The sequence below is a fragment of the Heterodontus francisci genome, chromosome 23 (assembly GCF_036365525.1).
Source record: "Heterodontus francisci isolate sHetFra1 chromosome 23, sHetFra1.hap1, whole genome shotgun sequence".
NCBI lineage: Eukaryota > Metazoa > Chordata > Chondrichthyes > Heterodontiformes > Heterodontidae > Heterodontus > Heterodontus francisci.
The window spans coordinates 46,377,633-46,391,001 of record NC_090393.1 but is presented as its reverse complement, the minus strand read 5'-3'; the positions used below and the strand labels follow the sequence as shown (position 1 = coordinate 46,391,001).

Sequence of the window (13,369 nt, the reverse complement as noted above, 5' to 3'; positions counted from 1 at the left end):
GAGTGGTGTGGGTATCTTTCACCTTCCCCACTGGGCAGCAATATAGCAGTGTGGATCAAACTCCTGTTGTAGAACCCATCCAATTTTCCTCCCATTGATTACTGTCCAGGTAGGGAAGGTGAAAATGATCTATTTTGAGTGCAGTGTAATGGTTCATTGTGACTGTATGAAAATTAGGGTGACCAAAAGGATTCTTCAATGACATTTCAATTATTATCCACATTTCTAAGCAGTTGTTCAATACTGTTGTCATAACACTGAGTCCCATATGGTGCAGGAATTATCCCATACGTTTCTTCTTGTATGGTAATGAGTGACGTATGCAGTCTTTAGCTGTTCATAACAGTTAAGCAAAGGTTTAAAAGCCCTTCATCATCTCAATAGCTTGTAAGATATTGTTCACTCAAACAATGTGAAAGGGTCACAGTGAGGTGCCCAGTTATGACAGGATTGAAATCTATTAGAAATTGAAAGCTTGAGTTGGAAACAAGACTGTTGAATGATGTGGACACAAAAGATTAAGTGTATAAAGTATCAGACTGCAGAAAGAAATAGTGCAGAGCTTTAACAGAGGCTGACAGTAGTTTCCATCTGCTAATCACTGGTAGATTATCACTTGATAAACTTGCTGTGGCTATGTCCAGGTTGACTATGCTTCACTGACTTGAATCAGAATTGATATCGACCCCTTGCTGACAAAAAGAGCCCCAAACTGGAATAAAATCATCTTGAGTATTGCTGAAAAATGAGATATGGGGCTGAATTTTACGCCTCCCCAGCGGGTCGGATGATTGCGTGGGGGCGGTGTAAAATTGAGCGGGAGGCTCAGGGAGGCCTACCCGCCCCACTTCCAACTCCGGCTAAGTTTATGGCGTTGGGTGGGGGGGGGGGGGTTGGGGGGAGGGGTGAGGGGTGGTGGTGGGAAACGCCTGCCTGCCCGAGGCCAATCAAGGCCCTTAAGTGGCTGCTGAACAGCCACTTAAGGGCCCTCGCCCGCCTCCACGGGTATTTTACCCGTGGCAAGTGGGCAGGCTGGGGATGTGAAAGGCTGCCCAGCGATAGCTGCTGGCCTTTCCACGCCCCGGGGGGTGAGGGGCATGGTAATCGGGCACAGGGTGCCCGATTGAGGGTCGTCCCCGCCTCCCAACCCACACCCGGGACCCAAGACGCCCCCCCTCACCCCAAATGACCACTCCAGCCTCACCAAAGAAGGACTGATCCCCCTGGTGAGGCAAGCCCCTACTGACTGGATCCATGGCGTCAGCTAGGCTGCAGTCCCAGCAGTGGTCATCACTGATTGGCCGGCAGCTCACTGAGGCAGGACCTCTTCCCTCAAGTGGGTGGAAGTCCCACCTCGGGACAATTAAAGCCCGTGGACCCGTAAAATGCGGGACGGATCCCTGGGCTAGGCGTCGGTGATGAATTCCCGTCTGCCTAAGGTAATATCCAACCCATGCTGTCAAAGCTTTTCGTCTTGCACTCATCAGGACAGACACAAGAATGCCAAATTTCAAAGCGAGCAACAATTTATACTGCATGAGAAAAGAGTGCTGATTGGTTGGCAAGTCAACTTTGATTGGTTGAGGTATTCTGATGGAGAATGCACCAGGGAACTATTGTCCTCCGTCCTTTGTTTAATTCAAAAAGGCGCAATGCCTGGACATTTTCCTTCTGCCTGCAGAGGACAGGTCCCTGTGTATGAATATATGTAGCTTCCAGCAAGCGTAAGTGAGCCACTTCCTCTTTATTTCAGTTCACACCTGCATCCTACAGATCTGGAATGAAAAGGAAGTCCCGAATGATCTTAAGGATGCTATGATTGTGACAATCTTCAGGAAAGGGGACAAATACAACTGTGGAAATTACAGAGGCATCTCCCAGCTGGCCATTGCAAGAAAGATCATTACAAGAACTCATCTGAACTGACTCATTACACTTGCTGAAGAGCTACTCCCCGAATCTCAATGTGGGTTTAGATCATCAAGAGGCACTACTGACTTGATTTTCACAGCTCACTAACTACAAGAAAAGTGTCGTGAACAACATCAACCTCTCTACAGACCATTTTTGACTTAACAAAGGCCTTCAAATCTGTAAATCATGAGACACTCTGGAAGATTCTGTTGAAGTATGGATGTCCTCCAAAATTTGTCACCATACTTCACCTACTTCATGATGATATGTGAGCGGCCATTAGCAACAGATCCATTACAGACCCCTTTGAGGTTAAGACAGGAGTTAAACAAGGTTGTGTCATCACCCCAACTCTTTTTTTTTGATCTTCCTTGCAACCATGCTCTGCTGACAAGAGACCAAGCTCCCTGCTTAAGTATGGACGGTAATCTCAGGCAACTTCATTCAAAAACTAAGACCACCCCGACTTCAGTCATTGAGTTCCAGTACACTGATGCTGCTGCAGTAAATGCTGTGTCAGAAACGGATCTTGAGAATCGTTGACATATTTACTGAGGCATCTGAGAAAATGGGACTTACACTCGACATTCAGAAGACCAAAGCCCTCCATCAGCAAGCTCCAAATACACACGCCCCAGCCCCATTAGGATTCATGATGAGTGCCTAGCAAATGTGGAACACTTCCAGTGTATTGGAAGTTATCTTTCATAGAAGGCTGACATTGACAAAAAAATCATCTGAAATCTGCTTATGCAGCCTTTGGCCACCTGAGGAAGTGAGTGTTTGAAGATCGCAACATCAAAACTGAAATCAGGCTCATGGTCTACCATGCGGTTGTGTTCCCTACCTTATAGTACGGGCTGAAACATGAACAACGTATAGAAGGCACCTCAAAGCACTGGAGTCATTTCATCAACGCTGCCTGTGGAAGATCCCACATATCAAGTGGGAGGACAGGCACACCAATATCAGTGTCCCCTCACAAGCAGGCATCACAAGCACAGAGGCTATAATTATCCACCATCAGCTTCATTGGGTTGGTCATTTAGTTCGGATGTCAGATACCAGGCTCCAAAAGCAGGTTGTTTTCTCCCAGCTCAGTCAGGGCAGACACACCAGAGGAGGGCCAACATGAAGAGATGCAACATTGACATCAACTCCTGGGAGACCATCGCCCTGAACTGAGCCAGATGGAGGCAGAGTCTATGGGAAGGATCCCAGCACTTTGAGTCCCAACAATGACAAAATGTAGAGGAAAAGCGAGTGTGATGGAAAGAACAGGCTGTGACCCGAACTAATAATATACGACTAGACATCCCACATGACAACAAATGCCCTATGTGCCATAACGTCTGTAGATCCAGAATCGGCCTCAACAGCCATCTTCAGACTCACAGAAGGTAATCATCCTCGCCTGTGAGGGATACCCAATAACAATATAATAGTAAGCGAGTCACATTGAGAGCCCGACGGATAATCGTAAGTTGGTTGTTAGTGTAATTCTTAGCACAATCTGTTCAGCAAGTGCTGTCCAATCGTGGAATCAGATCTCATGTTAGACATGGGGTAAATTTTACCAGCCCCCCCCCCCAACTCCACCCCCGACGGCAGGGGTTGTAGTGGGGGGGCCTGGAAAATGCCTCCGGGAGAGGCCCGCCACAGGCCTCGAAGCTGGGAAGGTGGGAAGGCCCGGTCCCATATTGCAGGCGGTGGTGAGGCCTTGTGGCGGCCACCCCGCCACTCGGTGATGGGACATCCATTTAAATATGTTAAGAGATGTAAATGAAAGAATCATTACTCACCTTGTCCTACCGGCCATCCTGCTCCGATATTACGGTCGGTGGCTGGCACTCCTGCACCATTGGAGATCCAATGTGGGACACTGGTGGGGAGGGGTGTGGGAGAGGAGGTATATATTTCAGTGTTGGAGGGGGGAGCGGGGTCAAACTTAGCTGATTGGTCGAGGGGGTGATGGGAAGGGGTATAGGTAAAAGTTTCTGAACTTTGAGGGGGTAAGGTCAGGTCCTCAAGGTAAGTTTTTTGTTGGGGGGGAGGAGAGGGCAAGAATGAAATGGAAGGCTATTGCGGGGGAGGTGGTGAGTGAGGGGCTGGAAAGATTTTTCAATTGTTTTAATATTTTCAAATTCATGGTTTCTTTAAAAATCTAAATTGCCATTTCGAGCTCTAAGCCCTTTAAAAATGACACCAGCGCCTGCACAGTGGTGCCAGACACCATTGATGGGGACAGATCACCCATCCACTCGACGCCATCCGGGGGCGGTCCGACCTGGCCATGTAAATGAGCCGCCACGTATAATATCGCAGTGGCTACGTGGAGTAAAGCACAAGCATGCAGGCTGCCATTTTTGAAGCTCGCTGCCAAAAATTCAGCCCATTATGTTCTGAGTTTTTTTTGACAAAATCATCTTTTTAAATCTTACTGTAAATTTTATAAAATATAGGTTCTGGAAGTGATTTCAAGAATGAAATCCTTTCCTGTAATTTATACAAAGCTCTCAGTGATATAGCTGTCTTGCATTCATTTGTAGGCATCGACTTTTCTATATTTAAAAATCTTGATGTCGTAGCTCTGCTTGAGTCCTACACTACCACATAGTGGGAAATGAGGGATTTGGAGGCTTGAGGATAGTAGTTATGTATGAGATTCACAATAGTGTGTCGGGCATTGTAGTGAGGTGTGAAGGTTGTAATAAAACTGAATGGGGCAATGGAAACCAAGGGAGTAATGTTAGGTGTGGTGATTGGAATAATATAGAAAGATAAATCTACAGCAAGAAAATTGTGTTTATTTTTCTACATCTGCAAATATTGAAACTGTATAAAAATATTTTAATTCCTTGTGCAGGTGCCTCATTTTCTTGTTTGGATTTGATTAGCAAGTCTGGTCAGTTAGAGATAGCAAACAGAATGTAACTAGAGAATCAGTAACAATGATCAAGTGAGCAGAGTAACAGAATGGGATTAAATAGCTTCAGGCCAATATGAATTGCTTGTTATCTATACCTGTAACAAGCATACACTGAAGCATTAAGTACTGGGAAAATTTGTCCAATTACACACTGGTGGTGAGGAACCTTGCCTGAAGCCCATGTACATTGGAAGGTTACTGACAGTCGACGCAATCTTTCACCATTGACATGTAGGCTAGTATCTCGGACCACCCTGTTTTAGTTTAGGCCTTCTGTCAACACTTCTGGCTTGAGTACAAGAGAAACCAGCTTCCATCAACATACAAAATATCCTTTGATATGAAGCATGTTCCTTATTAAGCATTATCTGTTGAGTAGGGCACTAGTCCGTCCCTAAATGTGGCATATATCACACCAGTGATCATGTGGACTGGCCATCACATTCTCCTGTTTCCTTTGCAAAGCAGAAAAGCAGAAAACAACACAGCAGTCCTGATGAAAGGTCATCAACCTGAAACGTTAACTCTTTTTCTCTCTCCAAAATGCTATATCCAGCATTTTCTGTTTTTATTACAGCAGTGGACCATTACATATCAGTTAAAACTATTAGTATTTTTTACACTGTAAGCACTATATAGCAGTGAGACAATTTAGGATATTGAAAGACAACATGCGGGGAAAGAATTTCTGTTGGGGTGGGTGATATAACGACAACAGAAATCTCAGAAAAATGGTGTACACAACGATTTCTCCAGTGTTTCTGTCCCAGTGATGATCACGGGTGAGTTACGGTGAATGACTGGGTGGGAGGGGTGGGAGTGCAGTTACTGTGAAAAATCAGGGTTTTGTGAATGATTAGGAGGCTATGGTGGATGATCCAGGAATTAAGGCAATTGATCAGTGAGTTACGATGGACGACTGGGGAGTTACGATGAAGGATTGGTGAGTTACAAAGGCCGATTGGGAAATTACAGTGAATGATGAGGTTATGGTGGATGATCAGGAAGTTGCAAAACGATTGGGGAGTTAAGGTGGAGGATTAAGAGAAACCCACAGAAATTCCAGGTGAGAATCTGTCCACAAAGAATTAAAATAACATTCTTTCAATGTATTTGTTACGCCACTTGATAAGGGATAGAACTTTGAATGAAACAGTCTTTGGTAGACCTTCAGGTTTGCCGATCTTCAATCAGATGTAAGTATCCTGTGCTGTGATTTATGCCACAGGAATTCTTTCACGTTACAGCCATTTCTTCGACAAACAGCTGTCACCTTTTGTGACCAGGGAGTAAATTTCCATCTTACGTGTTCCTGATGCTAGCTTTTATGGCAGGAGCAATGAAGTATGAATAATGACCTCAGTGTTTTAATGTCTAAATGTGTATCTTCCTGCAAACATTTTCCTTTAATGCTTCAGCAATCAGAAAAATTGCATTTGTCTATTCTACGTCTATCAGTTTGCATGCATTAACATTTCAAAAAGGCAGCTTTTGGTATCTGCAGTAATTGAAACCACAAGTTCATCTGTTGGCACGAGCTGGAGTTGACATATATAAATTAGCCTTTGTCCTTCAAAGGACCAATAATTTGACCAGCTTGGCGTCAAAAGCTATCAGGGCTGCAGTTCCGCTTATTTGATTTTGGTAAGGGAAGCCAACTGCCATTTTGGCTCTAGCTATTTTGAAAGCTGTATAAAATAATTCATACAGTCCACCATTTGTCACAGGTCAAAAACTCTGCTGTTATTACACTCATCCAACCATATACCACTGCCTGCCTAAAAGGGACCCTGCTCACAGACATCTTCTAATGCTGGGATTTGGGTGAGAGTGAGCCTGTATGATCAATCACCCCTTTCCTCTCTCCTTGCAGCAGGTGCTTGGATTCTGCTCAGTATTTCACCCTTCTTTACTCAGGCAAGTCCAGCATAGAGCAGGGATGTTAAAGGAGCAGGGCAGGGGTGAGGACCATGGCTTGAATTCTGAGTTTTGCATTGCTGCTGATAAAGGTTTATTGAAAACTTTTATCTTACTGTAATGTACAAAATTCTTATGTCTGTGTGCACTTCCTATTTGCACAACTTGATTTCCTGTTGTCATATTTTTCTGTCAATTTTCTCCCATTATAAAGTCCTATATCCACTTCTTTGATATGTTTTGTGAAGTAAACCTATTACTCTGTGCAATCTGGATACTGGGTTCCCACAATACTCTCAAAATGATTTCTGAAGATACATAGAAAGAACTTGGATTTATATTACTAGTATAGGCACGATGAACCAAATGGCCTCCTTGAGTGCTGTATGATTCTATGCCTTTCATGATCCTAGAACAAAGATGTCTCAAAGCACTTTATAGCCAATGAAATACTTTTGAAGTGTAGTCACTGCTGCAGCAAATAACTGAGAGTACAATACATAACTTACATAAAACTTACTTAAAGTATTCCCAAAACAATAAAGTGTCAAAAATCATTGTAATTCTTTCTAAAATATTTAAATCAAGTCTCTGATGAATTCCTACATGTCAAATATCTTCACAGAGCCACTTCATCTGTCACACTCACGCAATACGAACTTATAAACTACAAAATGAACTTATGAAATAAATCCGAGATGAACATGTGGCCTGTAAAACAAAATGGAGTTGAGAAGCCAGGTGACCTTTCCTTTCCTGCCAATACACATGAAACTGCAAGAACCCAGAGGTAATTTTCATGTCTGGACAAGTCTTGGCAAAGTCATTAAAATATAAATGATCTTTCTGGACATATCTTTGAGAAGTCATTAAGATGCAAATAGTCCTCTCTATGATCATGGCTGCATCTCTACAACCAATTGGGTTAATAATACTATGGTAGGCTTTTTGATTCCAAACTTGAACTCCAGAGAAGGGTGTGAAAAGCTTTACTTTATCAAGATGGTATGTGATTGAGTGACACCTGAACTCCATTGTCTGACAATGGCCTAACTATCATTTATGAATTCAATGGAAGAGAAACTCTGGTCACATGACAAAAACTAGGCTTCTGATAAGGAGTTTTAATAAAGGTATATTCTGGGCAGACAGAACACAGAGAGAAAAACTTCTATGTCATCGAAGAAAAAGGAACCTGCCTAACACCACCTGCTTGTAACCTGCATGTGGGCAGAGACTGGAGTTGGTCTTGAAATCCCCACTTGAGAAATCATACCAAGGCTTTGCTACGGAACTTTGACTGGAATATAACAACAGAAATTTGCAACAGTGCATCCTCCTAAACATCCCAAGTTTTTTCTTTCAGTGAACAAGGAAAAGATTACAGGCCTGAACCATCTCAAGTCTTCACCCCAGGGAAAAGCAAGTGCAACAGAGAACCAGAGAACTCTTAAAAATTCATAAGACTTAAACACATGTTACTTTATAGTCTCTATCTCTTGAGTGTGTGTGTATCAGTATGAGTGTGAGAGTGGGTAAAGTTGCATATATTTTGGGTGTTGAATAATAAACATTTATCATTCATTTAAAAATTATGACAAAACCCGTCATTTGTTTGTTCTTGACAATTAAAGCACTCGGGTTAAAACACATTTAAAACAAACACACACTGTCTTTGGTTAGTCGAGAGGTGGAAAAGAGAGAGCCATCCCTATCATCTCTCATCTATCTGTAACATACCCAACTTGTTTTCACAGGATAAATGCAGTCAAAACAGAGAACTGAGATCCAAGGTGGAAAGCAATGAACTCTTATATAACTGGGATTTCAAAGGGTAGGCTTCTTCCAAAGATTCCTCACAATAGGCAACCAAAGTACCAATGGTGAAAATTCCTATTTACAACCTATCTATTCACAATGAGAAAAAAAGGTTGCCCATGAGTGTTTGTAAGGCAGTAAACCCATTGAGGGATAAGAATTCAAATTTATGTATTGGATAGCAAAGCAACGAATATTGATTTGGTAATGCAAGCAACCTGAATATTGACAAAGCATTGACCATACTGATGTTGTTACATACAAAAAGCAGAACAATAAATTCCCCGCTGGTGAAAATCAAAATGCTGCAAAAAGAAGCTGAACAGTAGTCTTAAAGTAACACATCTTTTACAGGTTTAGTTGTAATATTTTAGGGAGTATCTATGCCTCATGTATCATTTTAACAGATCATCTTTGTGTTGAATTTTTAATGAGATTTTACAATCCTCAATGTCTTGTTCAAATCAGTTAAATTCCTTGATTCCTAATCTATGTTACAATGGTAATTTAAAGGACATTTTTTTTAAAGCTTTCTCAACATATACATCCCTCTGTATTGATAAAGGCAACTGCATTTTACGATAGAAACCACAGCTGGACAGACGCTGCAGGATGGGCTGAGAGAGACTCCCCAGGGCACAGATTGCAACAGATAGATCACTTTGATAAATGTTGCCGCGTTTCAGTGTTTAAATGGACTCCAATCAGTTCAAGGTCAGGAAATGCTGTCCAGCATACATGTTATCTAATTCCTTGCTCCAGCAGTTTTCCACCTAATCCATTTTGATTTGTCGGTTATTAATCAAGGCATACAGCAAACCAACATAAAAGCACAGATAAGCCTTAATTAATCAGTCTTTTATGTAATGACAATTCCAATCTTCCCTGTGTGTTTTTGTGAGTTTTCAACCTGACAGCTAATACTGTTCTGCCCAACAAAACGATCTACAACAATAGAACCTCCTTTTTCTCCTTTCAGTGTTCGTTTTCCAATCTCAAGACCATTCAAGAGACACAAAGCGTTCATTGCTGAGCTTTATTGGACATTGCAATTGACTGTCAGCAGATAGCAGCTCGAAAAGCTCTGTTGATGAGCCTTCTAAATGAAATCGATTCTTCCATCAGCAACACACTTTCCTCTGATCAAACTAAGAATTTATGCACACCTTTGAAGGCAATAACTACCTTCATCTGAGGCCAGTACAGTTCATACCTGTCAATGTTGTGTAATTCCCTCTGACATGCAATTGCTCTGAAGACCAAAAAAAAAGTAAACTTTACAAAATAATATCTGGCTCATACAGACTTTGTGTTTCCATTCTTATTGCTTGATTAGTTAGGAAGGAAACTCAATGAAAGAACAGTATGGATGTAATTGCATCTTGAAGCTTTGCATGCTGCTTAGCAACCTTATTCAAAATGAAGTCACTCGACTAAGCTTACCAAACAACAATTGCACTACTACATTATAAAGGTTAGCAATTTGCTCTTGCAAATCTCAGTTGTGAAGTGCAATACCTAATGTGGAAGTCAGCCATAAACATTAAGAAGGTCCCAGGCTTCATTGCCCTGAGTAAGCTGACTTGATTGAGGTGGCAATAGTTGAGCCACAATTGAACAAAGTGTCCTTGGGCTAGAGAGAAGAAATCAGCCGTCGGTTCCACTCCTGCTGGGGTCATTCCAACTGTAAATCGCCGGCCAAGAAACAGGTGATTGGGAATTGGCCATTCATTTTACTCCACGCTAACTGATTTTCTTATCCTTTGCTTTCAACCATGCATTTATCTAATACAGCAGCACTTTCTCTTTGCCAGATGTCAAACAATGGATGCAGGACAGCTCTGGTCACACACTCAGACTTCACTTTATGTTTTCATATTGGGGGTTTCCTTTTGCTTGTCTTTCTGTCTCCCATCTCTTTCCAAGCCTTGTAAAATCCGACAAATATTTTGAACCTCTAAGAAGACTGAAACAATATTTACCCTCTCATGCAGTCACTTGCCTTTAACTGAACTTTAACTTTGAGCTGGTAGTCATGTTTTCCACATCCCTTATTAGGTTAACCGCTGACACAAGCTGAAAGCTTATGAAAAAAAAGCAAGAATATGTATTTTTATAGCAGCCTTTAAAGGTTGTGAAAAAGTGCTTCGCAGCCAGCACAGCTACTGCTTTTATGTAGGCAAATGCAGCAGCCAATATGCATTCAGAAAGATCCCAAAAACAGCAGCTGAGATTAATCTGTTGTTCTTTTTTTGGTGGCATTACTTTGGGGAGGAATTTTCACTCCTTCAGTACTACACTGATGTGCCAGCCTAGTTTGGGCCTTGAACACTCAATATAATTATTCAGATGACCAGTTAATTATCCAAATCACATGCCCTTGCAAAATGGCATGCAGTGGCTGCAAAAGTGGGCCAGAGGCTGGGAATTCTGCAGTGAGTGACACCTCCTGTCTCCCCAAAGCCTGTCCACCATCTACAAGGCACAGGGCAGGAGTGTGATGGAATACTCTCCACTTGCCTGGACGAGTGTGGCTCCAACAATCCTCAGGAAGCTCGACACCATCCAGGACAAAGCAGCCTACTTGATTGGCACCCCATCCACCGCCTTCAACATTCACTCCCTCCACCACCAGTGCACAGTGGCAGCAGCGTGCACTTTGTATATATAAGATGCACTGCAGCAACTCACCATGCCTCGTTTGCCAGCATCTTCCAAACCAGTGACCTCTACCACCTGGAAGGACAAGGGCAGCTGATGCATGGGAACATCAACATCTGCAAGTTCCCTCCAAGCCACACACCATCCTGACTTGGAAATATGTCACAGTTCCTTCACTGTTGCTGGGTCAAAATCCTGGAACTCCCTCCCTAACAGCACTGTGGGTGTACCTACTCCCCAAGGGCTGCAGCGGTTCAAGAAGGCAGCTCATCACCACCTTCTCAATGGCAATTAGGGATGGGCAATAAATGCTGGCCTCACCAGCAAGGCCCACATACCATGAAATGAATAAAAAAAGTGAACTCAGCGCAATTTTGGCACTGATTTAAGGGAACAAAAAATCAATGGCTTATTCTCAAGGATCTTGAATGAGATACTGTAGGACTGCCAGTATCTGTGAAACTGTACGCCACATAAGTAAATGATTTAGAGTCATAGAGACATTATGGCATAGAAGACCATTCAGCTGTTCGAGTCTATACCGGCTCTCTGTAGAACCATCCAGTCAGTCCCATTCCCCTGCTCTATACCCCTAGCACTGCAAGTTTATTTCCCTCAAGTGCCCATCGAATTCCCTTTTGAAATCATTCATTGTCTTCGCTTCCACCACCCTCGTAGGTAGTGAGTTCCAGGTCATTGCCACTCGCTGTGTAAAAAAGTTCTTCCTCACATTCCCCCACATCACTTGCCCAAAGCCTTAAATCTGTGTCCCTAGTCCTTGTATGATCAGCTAATAGGAAAGCTTTTCTTTGTCTACCTTAGCTAAACCTGTCATAATCTTATACACCTCTACCAAATCTCCCCTCAATCACCTTTGCTCCAAGGAGAACAACCCCAGCTTCTCCAACTTAATCTTGTAGCTAAAATCCATCATCCCTGGAACCATTCTGGCAAATCGCTTCTGCACCCTCTCAAGGATCCTCACAACCTCCCTAAAGTGTGATGACCAGAACTGGACGCAATACTCTAGTTGTGGCCTAACCAAAGCTTTACAAAGGGTCAACATAACTTCTCTGCTTTTGTACTCTATGCTTCTGTTTATGAAGCCCAAGATCCCATATACTTTGCTAATTACTCTTTCAATGGGCCGAGAGGTGGAAACAGGAATCAGGTTTGTTTTCGGGTCAGGAACCAGCCTCTAGTGGGAAACTGGATGAGCCCTTAATTGATATGGAGATGGGTTCCCTGTCCAATTACAGCCAGTGGGGGTGGTAACGGAGTGGATAGGTTGAAGTGGGGGGCTGATTTAAACTCTACTCAGCAGCAATCACTGAGGCTGCTGGATGTCCTAAGGGAGAGATCTGCTGATTGCATCAAAGCCTTCCACAGCACCAGAGGGAGGTGCGATATCACAGGAGAGCTGGAGGCCTGGTACCCAAGGGAGGGCTGCCCCTTGCTTCATCGATGCCAACCTGGATCTAATTTTGGAGGCTATGAAGGAGAGGAGGGAGGTCCTCTTCCTGGGTAGTGGCAAGAGGAGGTCACCAGGTCGCATGGAGCATTGAGTGGGTCACTAGGGTGTGGTCCAACTGGCTCTGTCTGCTGCTTATCTCTCTTTGCACTGTATAAATGATGACACTTCAACCAGATGTCTGGGACTCCATTTATTGCTGCCATGACAGGAAGAGTGGTATGAGGTATTGAAAGAGGTTACAGAAGCCTCCATGGTGAGGGCAAAGCCTCTGGGCAGATGTGCTTCCTTCTTTGGCGGTAAATGATTAGAAGTCCCAGCCTGTACCTTCCATGCGTGTGTGAGCACAGATATCTCAGACTCCCTTCGATGCCCCACAACCAGGGTGAAAGAGGTTCAGTTGAAATGTTCCTTAATCAGGGGATCCCTCACCAGCCCTTCATGCTTGAGTTGTGCCCCGCTACCTCCTCATACAGCAGCCGCACCACTCTGTTCGGCATCATCCCCCTCCACCTCCAATTCCTCCTCCTCTCGTACCTCTTGCTCGTGCTCCTCCCCTGACGAGCTATCTCTTTCCAGGGCCCAAACATCCTCAAGGTTCACACCTCTCCGGAGGACCATGTTACGGAGAGTGCAACAGACCATCACAATGATAGAGA

General features: G+C 43.5%; 1 protein-coding gene across 1 annotated transcript in view; it reads right to left on the bottom strand.

The window, feature by feature from the left end:
* Positions 1–13,369, bottom strand: part of srrm4 (serine/arginine repetitive matrix 4) — a 352,241-nt gene that overhangs the window by 86,569 nt on the left and 252,303 nt on the right. The gene's annotated exons all lie outside the window — the stretch shown is intronic.